General features: G+C 37.4%; 1 protein-coding gene across 2 annotated transcripts in view; it reads right to left on the reverse strand.

Moving 5' to 3' along the window:
* LOC6577162 overlaps nt 1–14,077 on the reverse strand; it is a 35,899-nt gene extending 21,822 nt beyond the window's left edge. For both annotated transcript variants that reach the window (XM_002003095.4, XM_032728845.2), the window contains exons 1-2: nt 13,216–14,077; nt 1,364–1,448 (exon numbers count right to left, since the gene is read on the reverse strand). The gene's annotated coding sequence lies outside the window, so the exon portion shown is untranslated. The remainder of the gene's footprint in view (nt 1–1,363; nt 1,449–13,215) is intronic.
* Nucleotides 14,078–20,013: the final 5,936 nt, after the last annotated feature.

A 20,013-nucleotide genomic window follows, 5' to 3' on the forward strand; every position in this document is an offset into this window, starting at 1 on the left:
TCATTTTATTTTTCTAATTACAAGCAGAACGACCTTAATAATATCCCTCTAGAGCCAAAAAACCCACACAAACACACATATATATTGAGCAGCTTTACAGTTACAATGTGTGCCAGGATCTGCTGTGTGTGTTTGTGTTTTCCTTTTCCAAGTTGATTTAAAATGCTTTATTGACAAAAATTTGCTCGAAAAGAGAGCAGCAAAAATTGCATTTCCGAATGTAATTCGCCAAGTTGGCGATTCCTAACCGAACAAAAAAAAAAAAAAAAAAAAACTAGAAGTAGTACCAGGGAAGCGACTATATATATATTTATATAGAAAGTTTGAAAAAAAAAAAAAAACAACACACACACACAAAAAATGGGAGCAGAGTATCCAAGCGCTTGGCAGGCGGTGTCTCATTCGGTTGTGGACTCAAGTAGGCATGTAACCTCGTTTATTTTTTGCCCAGCATAATGAAAGGGGAAAGTTCTGCAATTTCACCGCCCATGGTTCCGGCTACTCACACACATACACACACACGACTCAAGTGTGTGAGTGTGTCTGTGTGCGCTTTAGGTGCACTAAATGGCATTTGAAAATGTTTTGTAGTTGAACTTTGGTGCCTGGTGACTGGTTGACGCTTGTTTCGCCTTTGCCATTTGCAACTGGAAGGCAAAACCGGCTCTGACAGCAGCCTGAGCAGACGAGACGGCACAGGAGCACATCCTAGCTGCCGGCACGCAAATAGAGAGTCACACTCACAGTCACACTCACTCATGCACACTCTCACAAATCATTTTCGCACACACTCACAGAAAAAGGTCAAATGTGAATTATAATTAAAAAACAAAATGAAAGCGTAATTTCTTTTTCTAGGAAATTGAAATACCAGACCCATGTGGACCGCTCGCTGTGAAGGCAGCCAACGTTCTTGAGAGCCAACATTATATACATACATATATATATACGTAAGTATATATATATATATCTTTGCGTAGCTCTTGCAGCCGAAACATAAACAATGTTAAAGAACTTTCATAACTTCATTAATTCAGTTTAGCTTTGTGTTAATAATAGCTTGCACATCAATTTCCTGCCTTTGTTGCTTCGTTTTTCGCATAGAAACGAAAACAAAGAGCACTTTTTATAGGCCAACATTCACAGTATAGATTTTATAAGAATTCATTTATAAATTTGCATATTTCACAGAATCCTCAGCCATGGTTGAAAAGTATGCAATACATTTTTGAAAAAATAAATAAATAACAAATATATTAAAAATTGTCGTGCTTTAATTTTCTCTTGAATTTAATACTATTTTTAAATTTATTTCTATTTAAAAATGTATTTCTGTTTTTCTCTAAATAGAATTTAAACTTACCCAAATATTTACATAAACACACGCGTTTATTATATTGCCAGCTAACAGTAAAACTCTGCTTCCCAAGTTTTACTTAGATACATCCCTAGAAGAAAAAGGAGAATAAGAAAAAAATGTCATTTGAAAATATGCCAATATATATATATATGAATTCCATATTTAGAAATATACATACATATATAATATGTTTAATTTTTCGTTTTTGAGAATTGCATAGCAGAGCGCAACTAATCAATTCATATTGTGTATAATAAAAAAAATGTATTTTCATGTTATGCATAATTATTTGAATTTTGAATTGAATTAAAATCTTTTACATGCAACACTTAATTGAATTCATGAGAATTGCATAGTAGAGCGCTACTAAATGACTCCTCTCAAATTCGTATAAAATTTAGCACATATGTAAAGCCCAAATAGGTTTACCTAGAAGCTACTTACAATGCATGCATTATTTATGGCTAAACTTGATAGAGAAATGATTATTTTAATAATGAACAATACAATTTATTCCATCAGAATTAATTATAAATTGATGGCGCAACTTTACGCAGTCTGCAGAATTTATTTTTGTTTTTTGTTTTCTCTATTGAATGTTAGGTTTTCCGGCTGATTTGGCTTAGTTGGAGATAGTAATAAAAGGCAATTGTAATTATCATAAAATGTAAAATAAACATTAAAAAAATATAGAAAATAGTTGACAGTTTTTATGATAAGCGCATTGAATATTGAGTGCAGTAATGCATGCAAAATGCGAAAATGTCAAGATAGAAATTATTTGAAAAGGATTAAAATCATTTGAGCATTTGAACAGTTGCACATTTCACTGCACTATAAATCATTTGCATTGGCTAAAACAATGCCATTTGATGAATTTGTTAGTTTGACCGTAATTAAATAACGTTTACTTAAAACACCTCAAATATTTAATCAAGTGGGGCGGCAGAAGTGTAAAATTTATATGCTGCATGTTGCTGTCATTTGATAATGTGAAAATATATCTAAAACAACGACTTGGCAATTCTCTGTGGCCAAATTAAAGTTTGATATATGTGTGAGTGTGTGTGTGTGTATTAATTGCATGTGTGGGCAAGGTCTGTGCTCTAATTAGAGCCAAGGGACTGTTGCGCCTAATGGCTGAATCCCAGCTTTGATGCAAATGAGCTCGAGTTGGCAACGCTTGAGGGGAGTGGAGGGGGCCACGGGGGCGTAGCAATTGAAACATGGGCTAGCAGCTGATTTGCACACTACATGATGCTCTGTATTTGTGTATTTGTGTGTGTGTTCGTATGTAGGTGACTCAGGGGCGGGATTAACATGGAAATGAAGATGAAGACATCAGAGATGCTCGTTTGTTTTTAGTGGGGCAGGCACAAAGTTTCGGGCTCCAGTTGACCAATTCACGCAGACATAAATTATTTATGACTGCGGCAGGGCAAACACAACGCGTGTGTATGTGTGTGTGTGTGTGCATAAGGATATCCGCAGGCAAATACTCAAGGACCATAACATGTACTCAGATATGAGTAAGTGCCATAGTTGAGCTGCCATGCTGTGTAGTGGATAATAAGGCACATAGCAATAATGGTTCGAATACACCCCGATCTATCCCCGCTCCGTTTCGCACCGAAATATCCCACACCTTAGCGCTGTGTAAACACGCAACTAGGCCCGTCTGTCGTACTATTTACTATGTGCTTAGTATAATTAAATGGGCCTAATGCAAATGCCAACGGTTTCTGGGGAGGGCCAGGCACAAGTTTATATTCATCATCCGCCTGGGCGTTCAGTTCGAACAGCTGCGCGACAGGAAGTGAATGCGAAAGCGAATGTGTGGATGCGGATGCGAAGCATGGACATAAACATGGACATGAACATCGACATGGACATGGATGGGTACACGATGATGCCCTTAGACTACGGCTGGGTCGTGTTTTTCGCATTTTGCGAGTGGATTTTATGCGAAACTGTGAGATCCTTTTGTAATTTAATGAATATGTAAATTAAAGCATGCACTTAATGCCAAACATAATACACACACATACGCAGTCAAGTATGTATCTGTGTGTGTGCTCATTTACGATACTTGCACGAGGCTATATAAATATAAACATATATATATATATATATATATATATCGAGTCGTTAATTTATTGCTGCCTTGAAGCGGAAAGTTTCAATCGGTGCCAATGGAATTAATCGCACAAACAAAACATACTTGCCATTAAGTACTCACACATACAAACATACAAACACACACACACACACACACTCATACATTTATGCATGTGTCTCTGTTAAGTGTATATATTCCATGAAGAGATAACACTAGAGCAACAACGAGTACCGTAACACAATTTCCCTTTGTGTGCGGTAAAGACAATAGCAGTTTGTGTTAGTATTAGTGCGAGCATCTTGAATACAATTCGATTTGAACGGCATCTCCGTTGTAGCCCGTGCCACGCCCAGAAGCAAAAACTTGTGCACGTTCGTTCGCCCCTCTCTTTCTCTCTTCCCCCCCCTCCCTCTCACTGGTTTTGACAGCATTCCATTTGAGATTTGCTTCTGCTCGTCGCTCGCATCGATGAAGAACTTTGCCATGCATTGAAGTCGATTAACCCATTTTCCGTAAACGGCCTGCCAAAAACTTGACAATCTCTTGAGTTTGCCCAACTATAGATTTCGTTCAGCTGTTGCTGTTGGCATTTAACATACATGTTAAGCCTAAAGTATGGGATTGGAATACTCATATGAATATAGTTTGTCTAAGATTTAGCAATCTAGTCTTACTTGAGTGTTGACTTATGTTATTTAACATGCATGCTAAAGCTACATGAGGAAATAATTGATTGATTAAGCTTGATTAAGCATTGCCAAACTAAATATAATATTTAACATACATTTTAGGCGTACTTGGATTGCTCTCTAGTCGTATATTACTAGTAATAGCCTAAGTAAGGCTTATCAATCTTGATGAGAGAGTACTTGAGAGTGATTATTAGTATTTAACATGCATGTTAAGGTTTCATGGAGTACTAATTAAGCTGCTGTGTAAATATATGATGCTGAATTAACAATGAGAGCAAACCATACAAATATTTTAGCTAGCGTAAGCTAAATACATTTTACTCGAAAGCTGCTGTTAATATTTAACATGCATGTTAAAGCTGTTTGTAAATGTTTAATAGAGTATAACATAACTATATTGAACAATATTCAACAATTAAACTGCCTTAGAAATAGAATGTCTTAAATTAAATTTACAAAAAAATTCAACATGCATGTCAAAGCTATGGGTAGTCTGTAGCTATATGTTAGTTGTCATACTTCAAAATGAAGTTGATTAAAAAGCTTCTCAAGTTTCTTTCTTGTGTGAATTTGTAGCGTAACTGCGTCATTTGTTCATACACACTCTGTACTCCCGACAAAGGATTCCCACAGATATGAAATATATATGTACATATATAGCTGAATTAATTGTCAGCCTTTATCTTGCCAGCAATTTCGTCGCTCATCTTATTGCCCATTTTTTCTGCTGTAGCTGCCAGCGCATGCCACTAATTAATTCTTATGTGCAATTAAAAGGAACTCATGTAGGTCAGCTGTAAAAACAATTTGCTCTTTCCCTTCAGTTATGTTTTTAAAGAGACCGAAATATGAAAGACTTGAGCCACTTGGTAATTGTATGAAATATTTAAGTGAAATCACTTGAATCACGAATTAAAATGACTGACTGATTGAGTGATTGATTGACTGTCTAGCTAAGTTTTACTGAATTCATCTAGCAACAAGACTGAGTGAGTAACTAAGCAATTGATTGATTCACTCATAGACTAGATTCCCTACAGAAGTTGCTTGAAAATATTTATATACTTTATATTCGGTCTACACTAAAATCATATTGAACCTGTAGCCAAAAATATTGCCATTGTATAAATGTTGTCATAAGCTAATCTCTACATAAATGTGTATTTAAGAGTCTTTAGTAACAAGAGAAACATTGTTGTTATGGGTTTATGTTGTGAGTTGCTTTAGTTGCCTCAGGGGTTGGACGAAAATCTGTATTCTTTTCCACTATTGTATTTTTTTTTTTTTTGGTTGATAAGATGCGTTGCTAAGTTGGATTTAACTAAAAATAAAATGCGTGTATATATGTATGTATAATAAAGGTTAAGAGTGGGCAGTTGGATTATTGAAGCAACGGGAGAAGTTTGAAAAGTTTAATATCTTAGATCTTAGATACATAAAATAAAAAAAAAAAATAAAAAAAATCATTACAATTTTAATATATTTAATAATACTATTGTCTACTTACATATGAGTATTAATTTTGAACATTTTAGATATTAATATATAAAAGTTAAATACCGTCAAATTAATTTGTTGCTGATAAAAAAGGCCACCTAAACTTGTGGCACTCCAATTTAGGTAAGTTATTAAGTTAGTTTTCCTTAGGGCTTTTAAAAAGTTTCACAAAAGTAAGTTAAAGAAGATGAAGGCAAATAAAAAGAAAACTGAAAATATTTATGATAAAAAAGCGGAAACATGCGACGCCAAGCGCAAGACACAAAGAGAGCAAATTAATTTTTTAAATATTTAGCGTGTAACAAAGGAAAGACATTTGTGAAATGAAAACCAAAAAATGAATAGAATTTAATAATTGTGCCAAAGTGAACATTCGAGTTTACCTGAGAGCACAAATAATATAAACAAAGCTGCAAATCTTAACTTGAAGCGGCCAATAAGAATTTCAAATGACTCGAAGCACATTTAAGATTCTGATTTTGGATATAAGAGAAAAGAGACTTAAAGATGAGGTAATAAAACACTTTAAATTTCGGTTGCATTTAATGTGAAGAGACTTCTCTTCGAACTCTCAACGCAAACCAACAAGAGTTGTCAACACTTGCTGAAGCTGTTGAGGTGGTTCGTAAACTTTATTAAATGCTGAATAAAATAGTTCATTTGGCTTCGGCCAAAGGGAATGAATGCTGTTCATTTGGTGGTCTCTAGAGCTGCTTTAACTGTTTGTTGTTCAAATTACATATTTAACTAGTAATTTGCAAAAAATGCATAATGAGTAAACTGAGTTGAAGTGGGCGTGGCGCTTGGGTCTGCAAATGAGTAGCCGTGAATGTTGACACCGCACTTCGATGTAATTGCAGTAATTGGAAGAGCTCGCCGTGCTGCCGCACAAAGGGCAGTTCATATGAAAATAAGTTTAATTAACATGTAATCAGAGTCGCAGCAGCAGCAGCTGCAGCGGCAGCTCGTAAATGTATATATTTTGAAATTGGCATAAATTTAATTTGGCTCCAATTTCCCGACACGTTATCCTGTATCTCCCGTGTGTGTGTGTGTGTGTGGCATTGAAAGGAAATATAATTGTGTAATAAAAAACAATAAAGTTAAGACTGTAAAATCAACTGCATAAATCAGCCAACCCTACCCCCCTCTCGCTCGCTCACTCTATCTCTCTCTAGGGTCGCTCGTGCGTGCTGCCAGATGCGAGCTAAGTGGCATATCAATGCGTGATTACGTATACGCCGCTTGTGCCCCACAACAAATTGGGGACACTGGCCATAAGCGCGGCCCCTGCTGAAGGGCGGATGTCGATTGTCGGGGCTGTCGGGTGTCGGTTGTCGGGTGTGGGGCTGCTCGCTTCATTATGCCGAATGCCTACGTGCACTACTTATTTATCAAGTGATGGCGGCGGCGGCGCCTTTATTTATGCGCCAAGTGCGTCGTCCTGCGTCTGTTTCCGCGTCATCGGCGTCTGTGCAGGACAGCCAGAAGGACGCTATATAAAATGTACAGAACTGTGCTGCATATCTCTCCCCCTCCTTCCCCAGTGGATGGGTGGGTGTGTGTTAAGCGCGTGGTGCTGCTGATAATGAGAAAAAAACAAGTAAGAAAACTCTAGTCGAGAGTGCTCGACTAGATACTACCCTGAACCCAACATATAAAAATGCCCATTTAGTATGGCTGAAATTTCAATTTCGATGTATTTAAAAATATAAATAAAATACCAAACTCATTTAATAAAATATAAAAATATTTTGAAACAATTAAAAAAGTTCACATCAGTTGCACCGATCGGGATTCGAACCGCGACTCCTCGATCAAGCGTCATGCAGCTAACACACTAGGCCACCCCACTCCAGTTAGTGGCGCTGGCAAAACTCAAATAGATTCACTGCTGCAGCGCCATCTACCAAAACTAAACGAAACTAACTGCTGATGTGATTCTAAGAATCTGCTAGAATAACCAAACTATTAAAAACGCACATAAAGTATAGTTAAAATTTCAATTTCGTTGTATTTAAAAATATAAATTAAATAGAAAACTCATTTATGAAAATATAAAAATATTTTGAAACAATTAAAAAAGTTCACATCAGTTGCACCGATCGGGATTCGAACCGCGACATCTCGATCGAGCGTCATGCAGCTAACACACTAGGCCAACCCACTCCTGCTAGTGGCGCTGGCAAAACTCAAATAGATTCACTGCTGCTGCGCCATCTACCAAAACTAAACGAAACTAACAGCTGATGTGATTCAACGAATGTTTCTAGAAGAAGTTTGAATGTATGTGTGCACACGCATACGATGCTGTTGTAGCTGCTGCACGTGCGTTTGTTAATTGGCCAAATATTTGATTATTTTTTATTAATTTTTGACTGAACGGAATTTAATGAAACTTTCAGCATATGATCTACATATTATATTGAATATTTGAGAAATTAAAAAAAAGAAAAATCATTCACAATTAGCTATAGTGGCATCTGATTTGAACTTGAATGTTTTTACTCGATAAAAACATAACGAGATGATTTATCGAATTTTAAAAGCAAACTCGACGTCCGCGCTGTATATACGGTCATTTAAAAAAAAAATTCAAGTCTCTAGCTCTTATATCTTCGGAAATCGACGCGTTCAAACATACGGACAGACGGACAGACGGACAGACAGACAGACGGACAGGGCCAAATCGACTCAGCTCGTCGCCCTGATCAAGAATATATATACTTTGTGGGGTCTGCCACGCCTCCTTCTGCCTGTTACATACATTTCAACAAAACCATTATACCCTGATTTCCCATTTTCAATGGGTTCAGGGTATAAAAAAAAAAAACGCTGCTGCCTCGCATGTCCTTAGCCCCCTGCTGCTTCTGCTGCTGATGCTTCTTCAGCTGCTGCTGCTGCTGATGATGTTTACGTTTGAATAATTTATGACACAATAAAAATGTGGAAAAAAAAAAACGCACTGCAATTGCCGCAAGGTGCAAAAGTCCAAAGCGTGGCTATGGAAATGCCATTTAGATACATCCTGTGTATAGCAACGCGCGACAGGCAACATCCTGTCTGGAGTCAAGAGTCGTTTTTATTCATTCAAAAAATATATATATGAAAAAAGAAACGAGAAAGAAAATGATAATTGGCTACACACACCCACACACACACACACAGAGTCACATACACACGCACGGTCTCTAAAAACTGACAGGCAAAAAGGATGGACAGCTTAGGCAGGCAGCAGCTTTTCAGCTGCCAGCCGGGACATGGAGCGTGTGTGCGGGCGTGTGGCCGGCCAGCCCAGGCCAGGCGAGGCCGTTCTGGGCCGGCCCAGAGAAATCAGAAACAGTCGCGAACGGAAACTGTAGCTGAAAGTTGAATGGCATTTGCGGCATAGTTGCACAGCAAGAAGCAAAATACAGCAGCACAAAAAAAAGGGAATATAAATTGCCTCTTAAATATGGAATAAGTGCGCAAAAGTCGACAACAAGCGTGCAGCAGCAACAACAAACATGCACATAGATAAACTATATAGCCTGCTGGCCAAGATAAACACACACACACACACATACACGCACAGTCTGATTTACACAGACAAATAACTAAGATGTATCCGTTTGCACAATAACAAAAAGCAACAGAAGGCCCAAAATACAGATGAGTTCGTTCGGCCGTTTTATGGAGCGCACACTGTGATAAAGTCAAGTGGGCGTTCTTTGTATGTGGGCGTGGCCACCTTTGATACGTTTTTGTGTGCTCATTTATATATATATGTGTGTGTTTTTTTTTCTGTTGTTGCTCGCATATAAAAGGAAAATGCCTTGATAACGCGTCACACGCCACGCCCCCGCCCACGCCTCGACACATTTGACAGACTAAACCACTTCGTTATTCGATTCAAATTTTCCTTTTTATTAAAGCCAAATGAATTTGACGTTGCGTGCAGCATCATCAAAAGCTTATTTGGATTTATGTCCGACAATCAGCTAAATGATTATTCAGTGCTGCAAGTGCTGCAATAATACTTCACCTTGCCACGCACGCGGCCATTTATCAACGAAGATTTGGGCGCGGGGACAGGGAGGGGAGGGGAGGGGAGGGATGGGTTGGGTAGGTAAGGCCAAAAGGTCTGACAAATTGTTTTCCATTTAAATGAACTCTTAAAATATGGCATAAATTAAATGCAAATCAATTGATTTTTGAATCCGAGCAACTTGCAAGTGCTCAACAAATACCAAAAAACGTTTTCAGAGCGTAAAACTTGTAACAAAAAAAAAAAAAATGAAAAGATTTTTTTACAATTTGAGTTAACAATTTATTTGTAAAGGGGCGGGTAGAGTGGGCTGGGCAGTTAACATGAAGTTTTGCATGTAGAAAAAGATAGATGGAAACTTTTCAGCATATATACTTTTATAAGCATCAATTTATATAGGAAGTAGAGAAAGAGAGAAACTTTTCAATAAGATAAAAGTAATAAAACTAGAAATAAATATCATTATTCGAAATTGGTTTGTTCTGAATATCTCTAAAAAACTTTTGAAATTGAAGCAGTTGCTACAATGATCAACTTTTAACTTGTATTACTATCAAAATTTTCGTATTCGAGAGAATATTTTTAGACTACAATTAAATTGAAAATATATAGAATATATTTGGCGGAAGAATTGTAAACTAAGAATAAATTTGAGACACATATTAAATAATTTTAAAATGCTAAATAGAGAGGTAAGAATATTCATGTGGAAAACTAGCTACAAACTTTTCATGATAAAAACTAAAAAACTAACAACTGCCCGCAGCATCATGACAACACGCAGTTAATGTGCGTTGATTTCACACGCTGTGAAAACTTTATAGAGCTATACAATTTATAACTAGTTAAAGTTGACGATGTTTATAGTGGAAGGCTAATTTATAAAAGATCTAGAAATCTAGGAAATTTCATGATTCAGAAATCATGATGTTTGCATCAATATTTGTCATGAGTCATAAGAGGTAAGCTCGAACCTATCCCAACACATTCAGCCTCTCGGCTCTTTCATATCTTTTTAGATTATAACGCTTCTTCAGCTGAGGATGCTCTACTATTTACATTTCGAATTTGAGCCCCAACATCCGCGGCTGCTCCCTAAGTTATGCAATGGTATTTAGTATAATGCATATTTTGGATCCCTTAGATACGCTAGGACAACATTCATTGGTATGTTGTAGAGACCTACTAGCAAAATTTATCTAGCTCTTATTGGTGAAGCGCTCCACGGACAAAGATAAATCAACGCAGATCATCGTCCTGACCAATAATGTACAGATACATTATTATTTTTAAATATTGATAGCAATATATACTGAGCTAAAATGTAATAAAAATAAACAATATTAAATATTCTTCAGGGTTTGTTAATTCTCGAAGGAGCTGCGTCCTAAAGTTCCTCACTTGAGAATTTAAAGGACTCCACTTACCTTCATCTCCTTCTCATCTAAGCATCTTCCCACCAAGCTAAAAACATCATCATGGGAATGTCTATATTTAACTTTCTATCTACGTCCAATAGGTCTTGAGGACCTTAGGTCTGCCACTTAAGCTCTGCCACAAGGGCTGCTCACAAAAGTATGCAGCGAAAATGTAGTTTCATTTGAAAGAATTACTAACAAATTGCTTGACAAGACAATTGATTAGGGTGACCATTTACCATCAATCTTGAGTCTGAGTCAGCTTAAGGCATTACTCAACATGTACGACATGTATTTGAGCATTGCCAACTATGCGTATGAGTAATAATGCATAGATTAGAGACATGTTTTGACTTGGTTGAAAAATGTTGTGTGACGACCTATTGTAAGATATAAATAGGGCTATATGTATAGAAAGGGGCTATAATTTGTAGTTGCTAGGTATATATGTTTAACATACCACTATCATGATTAGCTAGATTAGATGTCAACAGTTTTTAATATAATTCCTGTGACTTATTTTTAGCTACACATTTTAATATAAATTTCGTCATTTTTTTTCAGCTCAAGCAAAAGCTATAAATTCAGTTTATATTATATGCGGCTATCTCAAAAACACATTTCTCGAGCTGATAAGAAATTCGAATAAATTGTTTGGCATATTTTGTAAAGGCGATGTAATTGCTCTTCATCGAATATTCAGCTTTTGGCTATTTGGCTTAGCGTTGATTACCGTTGTTCCGTAGCACGGCTACAAAGAGATGCCTTGGCAGCTAAACAACAGCTTAGCAGCAGCAGTAGCGACGGTGGCAGCAATTTGCACGCCAACCTGAAAAATGTTGTTACAAATACAAAGACAACAAAAGTCATTCAAGATTGTGTCCTTTGCGGAGGAACGGGACACACCCCACGACTTTTGCCATGACTGGCAAACAAAAGTTGCCGTTGGCAAAGATATGCTAAAAACACACACACACACATACGATGACACCCACACACAAACACACTCAGCGATTTTCACACACTCACACACACACCCATATGTAACGTGTCGCTGGCATTTCGACTTCCATGGCCTTGCTTCCATTTTTAGGTAGCAGTGAGCATACAGAGCGCCCTCTAAAAATCCCATTGCACATATTTCAAGCAAAAATTTCAATTAAGACTTTTATTCTGAATTCATTTTTGTTGCTGTTGTTTTAATTTTTTTTCTTCGCGTTCTGTTTTTGCTGCCCGCCATTTTGTTTGTTTTCGTTGGTGCTCATTGTTATTTTTGTTGTTGTAGCGCCCCTTTTTTTTGTGGATGCTCTGCGCGCCTTGCTTGGTAATTTTGTATGTTATAAACGAAGCCAAAACACTTTTGTTTGCTCTAACCGGATGCAATTTTAATCTGTCGGAATGTGACAGAGGAGCGAAAGAGCGAGAACGAGAGCAGGAATGAGAGAGCGAGACGGGAAGAGCAACAGACGGAGCAGACGCATAAAATATTGACTGCCAAGCCACAAGTACAAATATAAATACAAATACAGTTACAGCTAAGCAGCACAAAAGGCAACTAGCGTGGCGGGAGGAAGGGAGATAGCACACATAATATTTTAGTTTTTGACCCAAAAATGTCAGTAGGACATGAGTTATCACCGTTGCCGTTGTCGCCGCCATTGCTGCTGACATCAACGTAATTGTTGTTGTTGCGGTTGTTGTTTTAGGCTTGCAGGTTGCTCTTTCGCTTTGCCTTTTACTTGTGTTAAGTGTGTTTGCACCAACAACAACAGCAACAACCACAACAGTTGTGTGTGTGTGTGTGGGAGAGCCAAAAGGCGGACGTCTTCGTGCGTAACTCGCGAGCACGCACGACTCCCCACAATACGAATCCGAGCATACGAAGGCGCTGCCGCTGCCGCTGCGAGCTGCCAGTGGCGCTGCTGTCACCTCTTGAGTCGTTTTGGTGAGGCGACGACTGTCACTTCAAGAAGGAGCAGAAAAAAAGGAAAGAAATCTGTTTCGGGCGGTTTTCTTGACACTGCTTGCCCAGCCCGCCCCTCTGCTAGCTCGGCAGCCTGTCTTGAGTTGTTGCCTTTTTGCATGACTTATTTTGCGCTCACCTTTCGTACTGATGCTGTCGCTGCTGCTGCCGCTGTCGTTACCGTTACCGCTGTCCCTGCTGCTCCCGCTGTCGCCGACAGCGAAGCTGTTTAATCGTCTTTGTCCTTTTAACTTATGCGCCGCCAATCTTGCTGGGCTTTGCTGAGGTTTTTTTCCACTCAACTTTAGTTGGCAGCACTCTTTTTTGCGCTTTCCTATGTGTGCGTGTGTATATTGAAATTTTGTATTTGCATCTGTATTAAGTAGTTACACAAATACACGCATTACAGAGTTCTTAATGTGTGTGAGTGTGTGTCTGTGAGCGCGCCTGTTTGTTTGTGTGCGTGTTTGTGTGATATTCTTCACTTTTGCTTTCTTTCGGTCGCTAGTGCGAACGCAGCAGTATTCAACAAATTGTTTGCGCTCGTCTATCTTGCTCGCTCTCACTTTCGCTATCCCGCTCACTTATTCTTCACACCTCATAGTTTGTTCTTGATGCAGCTGGATTTCACAGTTAATTGAGTCGCTTTGCATTTACTATGATTTCACTCACTCACTAACTCACTCGTTGGCGCACGTTTCACCACGTTTTTTGCAAAACTGGGTTTATGGAGTTTCAGGCATTCACATACAAAAACACTGTGCTGCGTGTTACGGCTTCTATTTGATTTTATCCGTGCACCGTGTCCATCTGCGTGCGCGTTCGCTCTGGATCTGATGCCACGACGATGCTTCGGTCTCTAATTGCGTTAAAATATTTTTGCTCCCACAACAACAGCATCCGCTACAACAACAACAGTAGATGCGACGGCAACAATGATAGCTCACTGCGCTCTCCAATTTGTCGGTCTCTTGTGTGAGTGCCAGCTGCTTCTTCTTTCAATTCACACAGTTCAATTTCAAGTTGAAAAGCTTTTTGGTTTTTTTTTTTTTTTTTTTTTGTGTTTTTTGCTTGAATCATCGACACACGCACACAGAAACACACGGACACGGACACGCATGCTAAATGTGACTTTGAATCTGATGCTGGCTCTGGGAGCTATTCCTGCTGTTCGCCTTTCACCGTTCAATGCGAACAGCAAACACGACTGTGACTTCGTGCTGGTGCTGCCGCTATAATGTTTCTGTGTGTGTGTGGGTCTACTCGTATGTTCGCCTTTATGTATGTATGTACATGATTTTATGTTGCCATCTCGCCATTGTTGTCTCCCAGCTTCGTTGCCGAGCAGCGCTGAGAGCCGCGCTGCTTTCACACATTTCGAATTTCGGCGCAAGCTCAGTTTATTGTTGCCATTCACTGTTGTTCTCATTTCTCTTGTATTTGCTGTTGTTGTTGTTGTTGTTGTTTTCGCTGCTGCGTTGGCATTTCTATACAAGCATTGCTCCTTGTTGCGCTCAGCATCTATTTTTTTCTCCCTCTCCAAACGCTATTTCTGTTGTTGTTGTTGTTGTTGTCGCTGTCGTTGTCGCTAGCTGATTTCTCACTGTTTTACTTCGTGTTTTGTGTTCTCTCGTTTCCCAGGCCCGCGAGCGTTCGCGAACAGCAGTTTCAGTCGCCTATATTTGGCGCCTTAGAATATTTCCTGGCATATTAAGCACAATCAAATTGAACTGAAAATAACTATAAATTGTTGACTAAAAATTGTTATTGTTTGTTCTAATTTTTATTTTTTAAAATTATATACTGCTCTGAATTTATTTAAATATTTTTTCGTTTTATTTTTGTAGATTTCCTTAAAATAAGTAGTCAAGTAGAGTTGAAAATCAAAATTTTGAGTTCAAACTTTTTTGAAATGAAGCCCAAGTACGGATTTTATGTAAGATTTGCTAGTAAAAATGTGTAAATAAATAATTATAATTTTTAAAATACTTGAATGAAATATTAACTTATATTTAATTAAATTCTACAATTTTCTGATTGATCTATAGAGACGGTTAACAGAAAGTCCAATATAAGTGCATACATACAAAATAAATGAAAATACACTCACAAGGTCGTAGCACTAGCAGCAAGTAGGCTTAACCATATAATTTGAAATGAAAATTTAAAAAATAATACCAGTAACATATGTAAATATAATTATAATTTTCAAGTCAGAGAAAAACTAAACTGTTCACATAAATAGTGAATTTATGAAATTATAGAGGGAACTATATTTACATATGTATATGATATATAGTCCTAATCTTCATACTATGAAAATCGTATACATACTTAAGCTCTACCTATAATCATTTTTAGGAAAGAAGACGAATATTAAACAAAATTATTTATTTAGATAGGTAAATATTTAGTAGTAGGTTAGTATATTGGAGATGAGCTATCTGTTTTATTTTTATTTACATTTGTTCTGTATTCATTATACACATTTAATATTATATTTATATAAAATTTCGTTCGTTGTCTTATGTCTTCATATTTTAAGCAACATTTTCATATCAAAGACGACTCGAATATTTGCCGCTCTTCACCAGCTCTTGAGAGTCGAAAGCTTGTGCAACATTTAAGCAGCGCTAATTAACTTATAATTAATTAAATTAGTATTAATTTTTAATTGAAACGGGGTCAGTTTTCATTTCAAATTTAATCAGTTATGGTAACAATCACAAAATAAAAATGGAAGTTAAGCAAACGCAACTTAAGCGAAGCTTAAATATTTGTTTTTGTATTTATATTTATGCATATACATTTATTTATATATATGTATATGTATTTTTTTCATTCTTTTCTTTTATTTTGAACGCTTTTTATGTGTGCTTGACACAACACCTTGGCTGAGTAGTCCGCCCCTGGGCGTGTCTCTGCCACTCACTGCCATTGTTGGCTATGTTCCATATTATATATATGTACCTATATATGTATACATGTAATGCATGTATGCATGTATGTATGTATGCATATGTATATCCATATATGTAATTTGAATGTGTGTGTTTTTTTCCTCGCATAGTTTGCCGGCTGACTGGCGTTGTTGTGCGTGGTTCTCTATTGTTGACGTTGGCTCTGGCTTTCGCTGTGAATGCAAATGTATGAGTGTGTGAGTGTGTGAGTCTGTGGATGCGGCCTGTGGTTGTTTCTGCCCTTGTCGAGCACCTGGGCGAGCTCTGCTTGTTGTGTTGTTGTGGGTCGCCGGCTCTGGCACACTGTCTGAAGTGCAAATTTGCTTTAATTATTTCGTGGCAATGGCAACGGCAACGGCAGCGGCTGCGGAGGCGGCTGCGGCAGCGGCAAGTGCAGTACGCGTCATCATCTACCTGTCAACAACCACGCCCCTCTCTCTGAGGCCGCCTTTCAGCCACGCCTGCACCCCAAACAGTTGTGGACACGAACGTTAGCATCACTGGCGACAGCGACATTTATTTGCGCCCGCGAGCTGAAATTTTTTATTCTGCTTGATAACTCTTTGCCGCACAGGTGTCTGTTCAGCCGCTCACCTGGCAGATTGCACTCTCTCTCTATCTGTTGACATGCATCGGGCCGAGAGTGTGTGTGGTTGTGTTTTTTTTCTTCTTTTCTTTGCCTTGCTTGTAGAAGCACAAAGTTTCCTTCTTTCTGTTTAACGACTAAATTTGTTGAAGATTAGATTTTGTATACGTCTTCCTTACTAGAGATTTCCCAAAGGGCTGTAAGATTTTGTAGTATTGGAGATGAACGCGGGACAGATAGCATTGGTTAGCTATTCAGCTTGTTCATATAATAATACATTCAATAGTTGAGCTCTTTTTATATTCTTTCTTAGAAACTAAACTTGATAAGCTGATCAACTCAGCTGACTTCTGCTCTGCGTGCCTCGATAGTTAAGGCAACTCTCAGCTCTCTTTCAACTGCACAGCGATTTCTTGCAGTGTAACGCATCGCATCCATAACTGTGCCACAGTCCACCGGCTACACGGACAGTTCGTCCGCCCACAACCGCTGATGCCACATCCGAGTGTGTTGCCAAATCGCAGTTGCTGTCGCTGTCGCTGTCGCAGTCGCCGTCGCCGTCGCCGTCGCTGTCCACAACGAATGTCGCATGGTCGTCCTTTTGCTTGTGCTCGTCGTGCTCTGTGCCTTTGACGCTTGACATTGTTGGCATTCGATATTGGCTGTAATTAGCTTTAATTGAAATTGCTCCTCCAACTTCGTGATTTGGATTTTAATGTGCTAAATGTGTGTGTGTGTGTGTGCTCTGCGTGTGTTCCTCTGTCTGTCCGAGTGAGTGAGTGAGTGTGCGTGTGTGCTTGTGTGTGTGTAATTTTGTCAAAGTTAATTTATGGCTAACTCTATAGCAACTCCCTCTACGTCACCATTCAGCTAATGCTCCTCTTCCTAAATTTTTCCTCTATATTCTATTTGCCTCATTTGCTTTGATTTCTCTTAAATTTTTTTTAATGCCCGCTTCGAAATATATGGAGAGTATATGAGATCTCTGTGGATGTTTGTCATGTGGCTGTTATTTTCGAAATGATTAGAAAATTTGAGGATCTTTTTCTTTCATTGCTGAGAGGAGACTCAATTTTGTATAGGGTTTCCAAAAAATTATTTATATATTACCTATAAAATTATATCTTCGATCATTTTAAAATTAATTCTCAACTTAACAAAAATAAACTTAGCTTAGTTTTATAAATTATGCCCGAGTATTCTTTGGTCAGCTACGTCCACTGGGCCTATTTGTTGTTCGGTTTTTGATGTTCGTGAATTTGGTTTGCTTTGATAGTTTGTTTGAAATGATTGGAGAAAACCCAATTAAATAAATGCAGGCAAAGCTTTAGTTAATTCCAGTTTTATTTGCACAGTTCAGCTAGAGTCCCGTACAAAAATAATTTAATGTACGATATTGTTTGCATTTTACGCAGTTTAATTTGAGTGCCGAACGAAATTGATATTTCACTTAAAACTTTTTCCGTATTTATGCAAATAATTTTAAATGCGAATTTTGATATGCAGCTACGGATGTGGCGATGCAACGCACAGCAAATATTTCACATGACCACGAGTACGAACTGGGAAACTCCAGCTCGATTTCAAGAAAGATAATAAATTCATTTTATATACATTTTTTTTTTTTTTAATTTTCAATCAGTTGATGCACATTAAAGAGTGAAAAGTTGTTTCGCTGTGCATTTAAATTGTTAATGTGATAAAAGGCTATTAATTACTTTCAATTAAGCAGAGCAAAATGGAAATTTGTTCATATTTAAAGGCATTTTTACAGATAAGATTTCATACAGCTGCAGGAACTATGAGAGACTCTTTCATATTTAATGATATTGTTATAGCTATATGTTATAGTTTGGTAGTTAATTTCTACGAGTATAAGAAAAGTCTCATCCGAAAAAGTTTACTAATGAAAATATTAAGATTTATATAGGTAGGAATTTTTGAAAAATATATACAATTTCATTTTCAGGAATATTAGTGTATATTAAACAATTATTGTGAATTAAGAATCCAGAATGAAAAATCAAGACAAGCGTGATTTATCTCCAAATAAAAACTCTGCAGATATCATCTAGCTCCATCGAGTGCCTAATAAAGGTCGTTTCACATTGAACATGGACAGAACACAGATGATATCTATAACTGTTCATGTGACAGACCTCGAATGGGCACATTTAAGCACAAGCCATCAATATTCGCGGGCAATGTAGAATTTATATAAAAATTGGCAGAAAGTAGAACCACTTAAAGCAGATAAAATCTTAGAGATAACTGAGCGGCGCCCAAGCAACACTGAAGCACGTGATGCTCAATTGCCCCCAGCTATGCACTCACATGAATAAAAGTTTTCCATAAATTTATCATTGCCAAAAACACATTGTTGTTAGCTTTACATACTTATATATCTAGCTAATGATATATCTGATGATTTGTTTGCCAAGTCTGTGAACGTCATAGCCCAAATAGCTGAAATGAATATCATTAAATGCTATTTAAATATTGAAGTTCATAAACAATTTGTGGAGTTGAGTTCCTATAGTATTTCCGCTGGTGCCAAGATTTATTTCCTTTATCGTGCCGAACGTGATTTGAAATTGGCATCGCAGATAACAGCAGACAAAGCATGCATCACACACAATCAAATGAGCATTTATTTTGTAAACAATTTTATCATTTTGATTAATGCCGACCACCAAAGCGAAACATCGTTGATTTTGGGCCAAGTTCACATTTAATAAAACCCAAAACTCTTATATATTCAAATTTGAAGTGATATCGCATTTGATTTGTTCTTATCAAATTTTGATAGGCATTTGTCGTAGAAAGATTTCAGAGCTTCATTGTGACAGCCGAAGCAAGGAAAATAAACAATTTCGTTTTATTAGCTCACATAAATGAAGCTGATATAAGATATCATAATCGGGCGATTGCTCAAGATCTATTCAATGATTAAATGCGATGAATGGAAATTTCCAAAAAATTACGTTTAATCAATCTGAAGCAGTTTGTGAATCTATTATTCTTGTATTTGTTGTTAAATATATTTTATAGAAAACCATCAGGTGCTGACAACAGATATCAATATCGATATCTGCTGCGATATGGATTATTATTATTAGATTTTAAAATGTATAAATGATATGCAGTATAATATAGTTAAAATAACTTTGAGTTCTAGCTTGTTTTTCTCGTTTTATTACGCTCATAAAGAGCGTAGCTATTGGATTTTCCAGATTTTAACTTCAAAAACAAAAAACCGACAATAATTGCCAGCCTTCTATACTCAAATATGTTAATTTGAAATTGGCCACGCCCCAGACTGAAGAATGAAGAGAACGCTCACATAAAAATATTTCTTTTAGCTTTCACAAAAGTGATTTGATTTGCTCTC

Source organism: Drosophila mojavensis, unplaced genomic scaffold (assembly GCF_018153725.1).
Source record: "Drosophila mojavensis isolate 15081-1352.22 unplaced genomic scaffold, ASM1815372v1 contig_36, whole genome shotgun sequence".
Classification (NCBI taxonomy): Eukaryota; Metazoa; Arthropoda; class Insecta; order Diptera; family Drosophilidae; genus Drosophila; species Drosophila mojavensis.